The sequence below is a fragment of the Lycorma delicatula genome, chromosome 10 (genome assembly GCF_047948215.1).
Source record: "Lycorma delicatula isolate Av1 chromosome 10, ASM4794821v1, whole genome shotgun sequence".
In the NCBI taxonomy this organism is placed as follows: domain Eukaryota; kingdom Metazoa; phylum Arthropoda; class Insecta; order Hemiptera; family Fulgoridae; genus Lycorma; species Lycorma delicatula.
In genome coordinates, this window is record NC_134464.1 from 26910998 (window position 1) to 26922394 (window position 11397).

Below are 11397 nucleotides of genomic sequence, written 5' to 3' on the forward strand. Positions count from 1 at the left end.
AACCAAACTTAAGCTGTACTTGGTTCGCTTGCTAACCTTGACTAATAAACAGTAATGTTTTCAGTATTTAAATAATAAATTCAGTAATTATTGCAATTATTTATTACTTAAATAATCAAAATATTACTGTTAATTAGTTGAGGTTAGCAAGTGTACGTTAAGTTTGGTTAGAATATATCTATAATTATAAGCAATAATGCTTATATTATTAATATGTTAATATAGAGAATGTTTAAAATGTTTGGTATAAAACAGCATGTTTGTGTCATTGCGTTACAGGGTTATTTCTGCAAACTGATTATTGTTAACATCAAAATTTCCTGCTATTTTTGGTTGTTTCTAGGTGAAAAACTTGCAAACATTTGGGAGGGGAGAGAAAAATTACCAAGTACTTTTTCGTTTTATGCCACCCAAAAATTCTTGCCCAAATCAACTCAAAAATAATTATGTTGAATAAAACAATTTTTAGGTGAGAAAACAGGGGAAAAAAATTTATTTTCAATTTTTAAAAAATGTTTTTTTTTGTCAAGAATCTTATTGATAAAAAATTTAATAAACATTATTGCTTATAATTATAGATATAAATTAACAAAACTTTATGTATGTTGTCCTGCTTTGTTTTACCTCCCTGTTATCTCTAGACTGAATAGATGAAATTTTTCAGTAATTTTTATCTATATAAGATATTGATGTCGTTTAATTTTTATCGCAATTTATCAAGGGAAAAGGGATACAAATCTCATAACTACCATAACCAAAAATTTTACTCAAACAGTAGATAAATTTTGTCATATAATTAAATGCTTCTTCAATAGCTAAGATAGTTTCTGATTATGTTGGTTGGGTCTTATTCAAATTCCAATAAAGGCGTAGGGGCAGAAAACAGTTTTTGGTTTTTTTTTTTTTACTTGCTCAAAGTCAAATTCTTGTATTTAGGTTATTCCGTTACATTAGTATGTCACTTTGGTTATGTATTATGGCAATTTAATTATGGATGTGTGATAGCCTAATTTTTTGCTTTGTTTCATCATTTATGTTTTGCTTTATCTTCAGACAGGATTCACTGATTTTTTATGAAATTTTATTACTTACATAGCATAGTGTTGTACGTTCCAAGTGTGGATGTGTAGATATTAAGAAATCAGATACCATTTAATTTTGGTTACTACAAGTTAAGGGATGGGGAGATACAGTCCCATATCACAAAATTTTACTTAAAGAGTAGAATAACCTTTATGTATAATTCTTTACTTATACTTTAATGTTCAACCTCACTTGGACAAAACTTCAAATAATTTTCCTGGTGAAGTTGAGTAAGTTATGCAACTCCTTGCCAGCTTTAAATTATCATTTGACATGGTAATATTTTTTCTGTAAAAGTAATTGCTTTTAATTCTATTTTATAAAAGTTAGCGGGACGACCTTTTAAATGAATCTGTAATCTAATAAAAATTGTAGTTAGTTTCTGTGCTCAGATTGCTTTAGATTTGATAGAGATGTATATTATCATTTTTTTGAGAGACTGACTATAGAGACTTTTTAAGAGAGTGACTATTGTTTTTAGCAAAAATAACCAGGTAATTTTACATATTCCTCACATCTATCAATAAATTGTAGCCCGGGTTACTTTGCACTGCAAAAGTTGAACCTTTATTAATGTTTTAATTAAAGCCTTTTATATAAAAATAGTTAGTTCAAACCAAAAGAGACACATGTATTTTGAAAATATGTTAAAAAAAGTAACACGTTAGAATTTTAAAATCTATTGAATTTATTATGTAATTAATACAATTCAAAGTATAAAAAATAAGTTAAAAACTTTTTCTTTCATCTGTTGTTTGGCTGGGTTGTTTCTATTCTTAAAACCTTTCTGTTGTGTGCTAATTTTTTAACCTTATTATATTTACTGCATTCTACATTTTCTGATATCTCTTTCAAATATTGCACTTTTATCTTACTCCACAATTTTAATCTCAATTTATCTTTTATTTATTGAACATTCTTTCTTTCCTTTCCTATTAATTTTATGTCCTCTTCATTTAAAATTTGAAACATTGTGTAACATAATGTTTGAAAAGTTTCTATTTTTCTTTATTTTCATTTTAGTTTCATGTTTCACTCTATACAGTGCTACGATTCATACAAATATTTTAGAGAATTTCTTTCTGATTCATAGATCTCAATTTGATACGAACAGATTTAACTACATTTATAAACTCAAGAAAAATTTTGAACCCAATCACCAGCAGGAAAAATCATGTTGACATTCTTGTGGAATGTAAAAGACCCATTTATTTTTGATACTCCACCATACACAGTTCTCCATACAGTTCTCATTTGGCCCCATCTGATATCCACTTGTTTAGTCCACTTAAGGAGGCAGTCATAAAAGTTTAATGGCAATGACAATGTCAAGGAAAAATTGGCTCTGACATCAAAACAAAAATTTCTACATGCAGGCATAAATAAGCTGATTCAGAGATGTTTAAAAGTGAAAGAAGTCACATTTTAGCTGCAGAGCAATTTTTGTCTTTATTTATATTAATAACCCTTGTAAAACAACATGAATAATTGAAAACTAGAAAAATTGAAAATGAAACAAAATCTTTTTTTTCTGATGTATGAGTTATCATTTATACTATCTATTTTTGTAAAATTATCACACTTTCAAAACTTTTCGACTATCGGTAATGTATCATGTACATTATTAATTACATAGTCATAACGTATAGTTTTTTTAGCATCGTCTGGTGTTCTAACAGTTTATAGTATGATTACTATATACAGTTTATATATGATTACTAGATTTTATTGGATAATAGCCCTACAGTTAAATTAAGTTCAAAAAAATTTCAAAAAACCTAAAGGAGTGGAGAATACTGTCAGGCGAATTAAATAACAAAAAAAAACTATTGTAAATACTACTTTAATGGCAGTATAAATACTGTCATAAACAGATCATTTTAGCAGTGCACGATTGAAAAATGCAGATAGTACATTTTTAAGTGAATTCTGCATTCATAGATTTTCAACAATACGGTGTAATTGTTGCTTATATATTTAATAGTTCTGGAATATTTATTTTGGATAAATAATAATTTTCTTTTTATTTGATTAATAAATAGATTTTTGTTTTTTTACTCATGATTATAATTTGTAGTAATTGATTATACTGTTATGTTGTAAATGCAGATCTATCCTTTTTATTAAACTATTAAAATAATTATAAAAAATATATTTTTTTAGAATCATTCTTTTGTTTTTTGTTACAGGTCCGATACTGGTAATTTACTACATAGGTTAAAGATTGTGGATCATTTTAACAGCATTAACGTGACTTAAATATTTATTTCTGTTAATGTAATACTAACGATTGGAAGGAGAAATACTTATTTTGTAGCTGGTGCTCCTTTTTCCAGTATATTAAACTAATTTTTTTACGATTTCATCAGCAATGTTGTTTATATTTATTTTGTTAATATGTGAATATTCAGATAAATATATGCATGGTATTTTAAGAAAAATATCGTGTTCGCCCCGGTAAGTTCCTCTGTAGGTTGTGTTTATTTTTTAATTATGTGTGTTTTTTCTGGTTTTGTATGAATTTTATTCATTGGGTTAAGTTTACTTATTACACTTTAATAAAATCTGTTAATACACTTTCGTAAAAATTATTAGAAACTGGATTTTAATTTTTTTATTGATTATTATATTGTATAATTAGCTGTACAAAAGGTATGTTAAACATGAGTATATCTTGAAAAGAATTGGAAAAAAAAAATTTTTCATGAATGTTTTTTAAAAAATTCCAATTCCTGATCATACAATTTACTTCTCGCGTTAAATAATTTTTATGGCGATTTTCTTTAATTCTGATATTTTTGTAATATCATATATGCTATTTTTAACTGTTTGTTGAACTCTATTCATTAATAAATGTTTAGGTTACTGTATTGCCTTGGTTTAGTTGTTCGGTTAGCTTTAGTAGAATGAGTTGTGTAGTTATTTGGTTTTTGCATATGTATTGAGCATGTTCTGTGTGTGCTTAGTTGAAGTACTTAGAAAACTATGCATTGTTACAAAGAATGTTAGTAGGATACAAATATACGATCAGCCCTTCAAAAGTACAGCCTGATTCTAATGCACATCCTTAAATTCAAGAAAATGTTTGTGATAAGTATTCACTATCATCAGCATATTTTCTAACAGGTAATAATAATTTTTTTATGATGATTATTAGATAATATAACTATTGTTTCATTAATATCATGAAGATAATATTTTTGATGAATAAACTTCTTTTTTTTTGTTTTCAGGTACATATGTTACATGTATAGTAATGTTTGCTTAATATTAAATTCATCCTATTTCAAAGAGCTGTTCGGTGTGACTAATACATGATGTTCAGTATTAATTCCATAACGGTAATAAACATTTTTCTCAGTAACTTAGTGTTATATTTTTTGTTGGTTTATACATATTGATTTAAAATTATAAGATTTTATTGTAAAACATCCATGTATATTTAATTAATATTATATTTGATTATTGTTTGAGATTTAAAAAATATGTTTATTTGTGTTTCAGATGCATGATTTGTCATTTAAGTACTCTACTTATTTTAAAATTATGCCACTTTCAAGACTTTCAAGCTGATTAATATACATTTTTCAGTATAATTTAAATAGCGGTAATGTACTGTTTTGTTAGCATCTTCACATTAACTAACAGTTTTTACTTATTATACGATTAATAGATTTTATTCGATAATACGCACGTAGATTAATAATAAAATCATAAATTTTTGTTTAAGACAATTAAAATACTTATAAATTATTTTTTTTTTGTTGTTTCAGATGTCATTGTTATCATTTAACACCCTACTTATTTTAAAATGGATGCTTTGAAGACTGCTTGACAGTGAGTACAATAAGAGGGACGATCAGAATGTAAGGTACAGCCAGTCTATTTAACAAACATATATTTTTAAGACAAACAACATGTTTATATATATCTTTTGACTGCCTGTATTTTTGTGTATCCATTTATGTGTTTCTCATTCAGTTTAAATAGTGTAATGTAGCACCCAGCTCTCATCCAGTATGCGGATTTCTTTCAAAACATGTGGACCAGTCATGGAATATTGCTGAAGAAAATAAAAGAGCTGATGCGAAAAGTTGATGTCTGTGGTTGTCGGTCAACAGATGTGGCACAATTTGTGCACACATGTTGGGGTAACCAAGCTTATCTTTAAAGAATTTGCATACACAATACTTTCGCAGTTGTTATCTTCACTTGCAATTTCTCCAATTTTACTGCGCCGGTTATTCATTATCATTTCATTCACGGTTTCCGATTAACCCATCGTGTTTTCAGTTAGGTGATCCCAAAAAATTGTGCTTGGGATGAAAGTTGTCACCGTGTAATCGGTTGAGGGTGGGGGAGGTTCACGCTATGGCTATTATGTTTTGTCCACCCACACGCATCAGTGGGGAATCAGGGCTTACTTATGGTGGCAATGGTGAAACTCGACATATGAAGAACCTGTGAGGAGTGCGGGAAGGACATGTGCTAAGCGAGTCTGGATCTGATAGGCTGTCCCCGGCAAGGTTAACCATTCAACAGATTAACACGCCGGTAACGTGGAAAACGAGGTCGGCATGTATTTCTATGTAAAGGGAGGGATCCGGACGGATAAGCACCTTAGATAGGAGCAAGAAAGGGTGAGCAAAGACTTTATTCATAGCACTTCAAGGTGATAGTGTTATCCTAAAATACGAAGAACACTCTCCTTGTGGATGCGAAAAATATTCTTGGAGGTTGGGAATGGCTATGAGGGGTGAGAGGAGGCCATCAAAAAAAAAAAAAAAAAATTATGTACGCCTATCAACCAGCTCGTCACTCACATTTGTTCTCCCGTTTCCGAACATTTTGCAGGTTTTTATGATCGTAGGGTATGATATTCATTCTCATCGTATATCTCAACAATTTGCTGACGAATTTCCCACACGTGTAATTATTTGCTTACAAAAATCGGACTACCGAACGCAGTTCTGTAATCGATGAAACATCTAGAGGAAACGGCGTGTTGAACACGATAATGGATATATACTGAACGATGTACAGAACTGCTGCTGGGGGACGGTGAAAACACCAACAAAGCCAGTGCTGCATCAGAACACATTAATGTATTCCTTTCAGTTTAAAAGACGACTAAGGTGTACCTCATTTTTTTCATGCACTTGTTGAATCGTGTACAGTAGTGATTACAACGTGGTAACGTACACTTTTTTCAGCATCATCATATATTCTAACACATTATACTTATTATAAGGTTATTAGAATTTATTGGATGATACTTATATAGATTAATTAATATAATTAAATAATTTTTGTTTTAGAAAATTAAAGTAATTGTTTTTTTTTTCAGGTGTATTAATTGTCAGTTATACTGCTTTTGTATAATTATCTCAATTTCAAAACGTCTGGACTCTCGGTAATGTTTCATGTATATTATTAATTACATAGTCGTTACGTACAGTTTTTTCAGCATCGTGTGGTATTCTAACAGTTTATAGTTGTATGATTACTAGATAGATTTAATTGGATAATAGCCCTATTTTAAATTAATTTGAAAACACATAAAGGAATGTAAAATAGCGTCAAACCAATTAAATAAAAGAAAAACCTATAGTATATAGTACTCTCATGGCGGTATAAATACTGTCATAAGTAGCTCATTTTATCAGTGCAAGATTTAAATCTACAGTTCTATAAGATAGTATATTTTTAACTGAATTCTGAATTTGTAGATTTTGAAAGATACGGTGTAACTGTTGCTTATATTTTTAATTGTTATGAAATATTTTTTTTTTGACAAATAGTAATTTTCTTTTTATTTCATTAATAAATAGGGTTTTGTATTTTTTCTCATGATTATAATTTTTGGTGATTGATTAAACAATTATGTTTTGAATGGTGTTGCAGATGTGATGTTTTTTATAACTATTAAAAAAATTACAAATAATATTCTTTTAACATAATTCTTTCGTTCTATTGTTACAGGTACGATACAGGCAATTTACTTCATAGGTTAAAGACTGTGGATTATTTGAACAGCGTTAACTTTACTTAAATATTTATCTCAGTTAATGTAATACTATCGACTGGAAGGAGGAATATTTATTTCGTAGCAGGTAGTTCTTTTTCCAGTATGTTAAACTAATTATTTTACTGATTTATCAACAAACATATATATATATATTTTTAAATATAAGAATATTCGTATAATAAATATATTCATGGTATTTTAAGAAAAATATCGTGTTCGCCCAGGTAAGTCCCACTGTAGGTTGTGTTTATTTTTTATTCATGTATTTTTATACATGTGTGTTTTTTCAGGTTTTTTATGCATTTAATTTTTTCGGTTATGTTTTAGTTTTAAGTCGTGTTAGTATCCCAAACAGTACACTTTGGTGAAAGTTATTAGAAACAGGATTTTAATTTTTTTATTGATTATTATATTGTAGGATTAGCTGTATAAAAGGTATGTAAAACATAATTATATCTTGAAAATAGGAGGAAAAAAAAATATTTTTCATGCATGTTTTTTTGGAAAAGTTCCAATTCCGGATCATACAATTTACTTCTCGCGTTAAATAATTTTTATGGCGATTTTCTTTAATTCTGATATTTTTGTAATATAATATATGCTATTTTTAACTGTTTGTAGAACTCTATTCATTAATAAATGTTTAGGTTACTGTATTGCCTTGGTTTAGTTGTTCGGTTAGCTTTAGTAGAGTGAGTTGTGTAGTTGTTTGGTTTTTGCATATGTATTGAGCATGATCTGTGTGTGCTTAGTTGATGCATTGTTAAAAAGAATGTTCTTAGGATACAAATATAAGATCACCCCTTCAAAAGTACAGCCTGATTCTAATGCAGATCCTAAAATTCAAGAAAATATTTGTGATAAGTATTCACTATCATCAGCATATTTTCTAACAGGTAATAATACTATTTTTATGATGATTATTAGATAATATAACTATTGTTTCATTAATATCATGATGATAATATTTCTGATGAATAAACTTCTTTTTTTTTGTTTTCAGGTACATATGTTACATGTATAGAAATGTTTGCTTAATATTAAATTCATCCTATTTCAAAGAGCTGTTTGGTGTGACTAATATATGATGTTCAGTATTAATTCCATAATGGTAGTAAACATTTTTCTCAGCACTTAGTGCTATATTTTTTGTTGGTTTATACATATTGATTTAAAATTATAATATGTTATTGTAAAACATCCATGTATAGTTAATTAATATTATATTTGATTATTGTTTGAGATTTAAAAAATATGTTTATTTGTGTTTCAGATGCATGATTTGTCATTTTAGTACTGTACTTATTTTAAAATTATGCCACTTTCAAGACTTTCGAGCTGATTAATATATCATGTTCAGTATAATTTAAATAGCGGTAATGTACTGTTTTGTTAGCATCTTCACATTAACTAACAGTTTTTACTTATTATACGATTAATATATTTTATTCGATAATACGCACATAGATTAATAATAAAATCATAAATTTTTGTTTAAGACTATTAAAATAATTATAAATTATTATTTTTTTTGTTGTTTCAAACGTCTTTGTTATCATTTAACACCATACTTATTTTAAAAATGGATGCTTTGAAGACTGCTTGACAGTGAGTACAATAAGAGGGACGATCAGAATGTAAGGTACAGCCAGTCTATTTAACAAACATATATTTTTAAGACAAACCTACATGTTTATATATATCTTTTGACTGCCTGTATTTTTGTGTATCCATTTATGTGTTTCTCATTCAGTTTAAATAGTGTAATGTAGCACCCAGCTCTCATCCAGTATGCGGATTTCTTTCAAAACATGTGGACCAGTCATGGAATATTGTTGATGAAAATAAAAGAGCTGATGCGAAAAGTTGATGTCTGTGGTTGTCGGTCAACAGATGTGGCACAATTTGTGCACACATGTTGGGGTAACCAAGCTTATCTTTAAAGAATTCACATACATAATACTTTCGCAGTCGTTATCTTCACTTGCAATTTCTCCAATTTTACTGCGCCGGTTATTCATTATCATTTCATTCACGGTTTCCGATTAACCCATATAATTAAATAATTTTTTTTTTTTTTATTACTTTTTAAAGATTAGTAGGCTTGTGCCCAACAGAGGGTGTTGATGATGATTATAAGCTGGTGATGAATGTTTAGTATACTTGAACGCTAATTATTTAATAATCCACAAAATAATGTAGCCTTGCTGAGTTAGAAAGAATCACTCAAAAGCCGTTTTAAAGAACATTTGTACTGCAGTGCCCCCTGGTGGCTTATAATCGTAAGACATATCTAAGAAGCTGCTCTGAGATGATACCTATATAATGAAAAAAATCGAAATCGGCCCACCCGTTTTAGAGAAACACATCTACTACAGCCCCCCCTGGCGGCTTATAACCCTAAAACTAATCTACGAACCTCCCGTGAGGTGATTTCTATGTAATGCAAAAAATCGCTCAAAATCGGCTCAACCGTTTTAGAGAAACACATGTACTGTAGCGCCCACTGGTGACCAAAAATCCACATTGAAATCGGTCCAGTAGTTTTTGAATAAAATGGTAACAGACGCGCGCGCGCTCGCACACACACACACACACACACACACACACACACACACACACACACACACACACACACGCACAATCTATTAGCCCAGACGCATATACCGTCATCGTACCGTCGTGGGGAAAATGTAAATAAGATTATATTTTATATTCAGTAGGGTCTAGAGATACAGTCTCATAACAGTAAATAGAACTCTTTTTCAGAAATCTGCTGATCCACTTAACTCAAAGTAGATATTTTTGTAGATACGGTTTTTTTTTGCATTAAACTCTGAATTTGTAAGCTGAATATCACCTATCTTATTTGAATGGTCTGGAATGAGGAAATTTATACAAATATTCAGTTCAGTAAAAAAAAAAAAAGCAGAAGAAATAGCTTCATTCCTCACTTTCCCGAATAAAATGTGATATTAAAATCTTGGGTATTGTAGAAAATTTTTATCATTTTTGAGAATGGCTTATGACTAATATCAGGCTGTTTATTATCATTACAGTTTTTATGCTTTATATACATAGTTTAATGTAAATAAAATCGAGAGATAATATATCACTATTCATTTTTGTGAAGGGATGTTTTAAGATTTTTATTAATCGACAAAAATATTCGTAGTATAGGTATTTTACTATTTAAATTATATACGTAAAAATATAGACGATCTAAAAGGAAATCGAAATTATCAAAACCTTAAAAGTTTAGCTGGGGAATAGAGGAGAATGAAGATATGCATAGTAAAAGCACCTGCTTTAGAGCAGTTAATCATCATGATGATTAGTTAGATTGTTACATTTTTTTTTTTAATTTAGTGGAAGTTGTTTTTTAATATGATTAATTTATGGTAAATAGAATATATTTAATTTTATAATATTTAAATAAAAAATAATCTTTACATCAGAAAGTTATTTTTCGTTTATATATACGAGTGCATAGTAATAAATAAAATGATAATTTGGTAAGATGGATTTCGTCTGTTTTTCGGTGGACCTGAGTATGCTAATTTGTAATATTATATACAGCTTTTATTAAAATAAAAATTAATTAAAGAATACTGTAACAGTTTTTATATAGATACCTTTATTCGTACTTAAAATCTTTTATATGTACTTGTGTGTAAATGTAGTTAGACATAGCTGTTCATGAATACCTTTGGTCATACGTCTACACTTCGAAAGAAAAGAAAATATATTTATATCATTCTTATTAGAAAATACAGTATATAAAAATATAAACTTTGTATTTCTTTTTTAATAGATTAAAAGAAAAAAAATTATAATAATAAAAACAAAAAACTTTTATTCTTTGTATGTAAAAGGATATTTTAACACGTGAAACATACTGAAGGTCTTTGAACTTAGCACACGTGTTGCCAATTATATAGTATTGTATGAATGTATAAAAGAATGGAACTTAATACTGTTCTTAAAACTTATGTCATTTTCAATTACATGGTCAAAAATTGAAAGGATTCTTTTTTTGTCAATCTGTTCCCCCCCCCCTCCCAAATAACCGGATAATAATTCTTAACTACTTTTATTATTAAACTAACAAGATGGTTAATAATTCATAGCAGTCGTAGATAAAGTTTATATAGTTAAGAAAATTATTTATATTTTTATATATTACATGTGCGGTCCTCAAATTATTGTAGTATAATTTTAAATTTCATAATAATTTATATTTAATTTTTATTTGAATAAATGTTGCTGTGGTTCTGTGTGATCAT